Genomic DNA, 3669 nt, shown 5'->3' with positions numbered 1-3669 from the left:
CAAGAAGTACAATGATTTCGAAAAGCATAATATTAATAAACAAGAAATTGAATTTTCAAATTTTTACTCTTAAAGGTTCCTGTCAAATTTGTATGCAATATATTTTTGAAGTGTTTTGCTTCAGCTAGAAAAATTGGTGATAAATAGAATAAAACCCTGAATGTCGCGAAAAGATAGAAGCAGCAGAGGAAGTCTTGAAGCTGCAAGTAGAGAAATACAAATATCCCCAGCAGACATACACATGTAAGTTCTATACTAGTGTTGAATGTCTAAAAACTAGGTCTGAAATAAATACATAGAGGATAATACATGGGCGCGGCCTGGGCGGCACCAGGATTTGGTGAAAGGGGGTTCGGAAAATTGTCTACCGAAGGTGGACCCTTCTAAGGGGTCCAAGACATGCTTAGGATGAAAGATTTTCCATAAGGCAGTTTTCGCCGCGGCGAGCAATTGTTCATTCGTGTTCTTGAGGAGATTTTTCAACAAGGTGTAACGCTTTCAGAATTGGGCACACAATCTACAGTAACTTGGATTTTTCCTATAATGAGTTTTGTTCGTCGTTTTCAGAATATTGTCGCCGGATATTGCTGCAGAACATCATATCGTTGCTGGTTTATTTTGGTTACCACACATCCCAAACTCCTGTAGGGGCATGCCAGTATAGACAACATTCATACTTGGGCGGCTCAAATTTTCATAAGTTAATAGTTATCTCCGAGATTCCGAGAGACAGTTGACTAGGCTTTTCTATAGATGGTTTTCACTGTCACGCAACGAAAAAATAAATCGAAAACTATTCAGTGGATAAAGTCAAGAAATTTTGATATTATAGGAGACAGGTAAAGGAGAAACGTCTCCAATTTTTGGGTCTCTGCGTTTTCCCAAACTTCAGATATTCGTCGAAATGTTTTGCGCAAATTTACAGAGCCCAGTATGGAGCCGCCATGTTGGTGGAGCTCTGTGCTCCACCAACATGGCGGCCGGAAAATAGTGCAAACATCTGGAACTTTGGCTATCTAGGTGACTGATTATCTGAACTGAACCAACAAACATTTACACAAGCACTTTTCCTAACACTTTAACTCCTAAAAAGGCTAAAAATCATTAGATAAGTGTATATTTCTCCACAAACGCGATCGGAGTGGTATGTCACCCACAGACATAACTCTGAACTTCAAACGGCACTGGTTTCTAAACCAAGCACACTATTGAGCTTAAAAGTTGTAAACAGATTTAAGTTTAGATCCCCTTATGCCTTATGAGGATAAAAATTTTCGTGGCTCTTTAGTTTTGGATTTTGGAATTTGATGACGTCACGTGAAAACGATCTATAGTCTCTCTTCTGTTGCTCCGGAAGTGCGGGAAGATGAGAAATCCTGGGAACTAGGTTTACTAGGACGAAGATTGTTTTGTAGTGACGTTGAAAAGAGCCATTTTTGATTGTTTTACGAAGAGCCTGTTTAAGTTTTAAGAAGTTTTCTTGAAGTTTTGTAACGAGGAAGAAATACTTGTTTTGTCAGTTTCTGATCGTACAAAATAACTCAATGTTTTTGGAATTATAGAGGGTTGTATTAGTTTCATTAGCAGTGGGAATTGTGACCTTTTTTTCTGTAATTTGAGTGCATTGGTATTTAGAGTCACCCATTTGGGTACAGTGTGTCACTTTTCGGGCAAGAAGGTTATTGTTATCTTTCTGTTTCTTGTTCCGAGTCCGAAGGTAGCTGTAGGGTTGCGCTTGGCTTGGCTGTAAGATTAGAATTTACGATTTGATTCATAAGGGAATTTCAAATGAACTTCGAAAGTCACTTGTCAAAGAAATTTGGAAAATGAACTGCCAAGGAACAATTGTTAGTGCAATTATATTTTTAATGTTGGTTTTTATTTAAAAGTCAAGAAAAACGTATTTCTTGCATGGCTGTATCTTGCGGGTTATGTTGAAGAAAAAGGGTAAAAAACGACAAAGTTTGGCGTCAGACATAGTTATCGAGCCTCCATAAAGGAACATTCGGCCTGGGATTTGTAAGAATGTCGAGGCATTAAACACAAAAAATTGATGTTTTTCATGGTTTTAATGAGAACCAAATGGGTGATTTAATGTTACAAATTATTTTTAATATCTTAAAACGGAAATTCCGAAATTTGTTCCGTGTCATGGAAGTGTTCATAACTGCTAAATAGTGTTCCGGTTGTGTTCAATGTAACGTAAAAATTAAAGTAAACGCAACTAATAACTTACCGCGAAGAGTGACAGCTCACTATTCTTGTGTGCCATTTAAGAGGGAATTTCGACTAACTGTTTTCGCTGGTGTCAAAGTGAATGCTCTTTACGATTCTGAAGTGTTGCTGCAGTGGAGTGTAATGTTTCGTAGTTGGAACAGTTGTTCATAAATTTTCTTCTGGGAGGACTGGAGGTTGACATCAGTGGATGAGTGGCTGAAGTCTTTCAGCCGGAGAAGTTGGTGCTTTCATGTTTCGTATGGCGATGTGTAACGGGGCGTTAGTATTGCAGGAAGACGCTGGCTGAAATGCATTGCACTTATATTCGGGGTCGAGAAGACTTGGCTTTTCTGTGATGTTGAGAAGACTGATTGGTTGTCTGAAGTCTTGGAAATCTGCGATGAGGCTTTGCTTGTTAGTATCGTAAGAGACGGTTCGTCGTTTGCGGGTGTCACTAACTTGCAATGAAAAGTTGAAGTAGTTCGTGGATCCTGATCTGCTCTGCATCGTCTGAGTTATGTTATGCACGTAGCCTTTGAGGCGCAGTTGATTCATGGTTTGTGATTGCTTATAGGTGAAGGCGAGTTGAGTGAGGAGTATAGCACAAAGTCTATTTTGGAATGTTTTGTTGTGCTATTGGAGGCTATATAAAAATTAAAATTTAGATCTCCAAAATTTGTTTTGGCGTCTTGACAGTGTTCATAACTGTTAAATACTGTTCCAGTAGCGTTAAGTAGAATATAAAAGGTTGACGTAACTTGTAACTTACTACAAAGTGTGTCGGTTCACGATTCTTGTATGCCATTGAAGAGGGAATTTCGATTAATTTTTTTCGCTGGTGTCAAAGTGAATGCTCTTTACGATGTCTGAGGTGTTGCTGCAGTGGAGGGTGGTGTTTCGTAGTTGGAACAGTTGTTCATAAATTTTTTCTTGGGGGGACTGGAGGTTGACATCAGTGGATGAGTGGCTGAGCATTTCTAGAAGAAGTGGGGTGAAGACCTTGAGCCACAGGAGCTCATGCTTGTTGTCTCGTACGGCGATGCGTACTGAGGCGTTGGTATTGCAGGAAGACGCCGGTTGAAATGTATTGCAATTAGGGCATTTCAGGACGGTGTTTAAAGCGGGTGTTGCTTCAGCTAATAGATTTTGGCATTTAGAGCAGAAAAGCCAGGTCTTCAAAGTATCTGCGAGGCGAATTTTGTCAGCGGTGATCATTTTGGCGTCAAACAAACTGTCGAAGAATTCGTTGGTGGGCGGAGAGTAATGTTCGTCGGCTGGAGTGATGGTTGTGGACGGAGTGGTTGTCAGGTACTTTTGGGAGTCGTTTTTTTTTTTACATGGACGTGCGTAATGGAGTAAGAGTTTTCATTGGCAACTTGCTTGATGAGGTCTCCCCAGAGTGTCAGGGGAATAGTGCCAGAGTTGTCCGTGATGGTGCAGCGGTCCAGCATG

This window comes from Orbicella franksi, chromosome 15 (genome assembly GCF_964199315.1).
Source record: "Orbicella franksi chromosome 15, jaOrbFran1.1, whole genome shotgun sequence".
Classification (NCBI taxonomy): domain Eukaryota; kingdom Metazoa; phylum Cnidaria; class Anthozoa; order Scleractinia; family Merulinidae; genus Orbicella; species Orbicella franksi.
Note: the sequence above shows the minus strand (reverse complement) of the source record.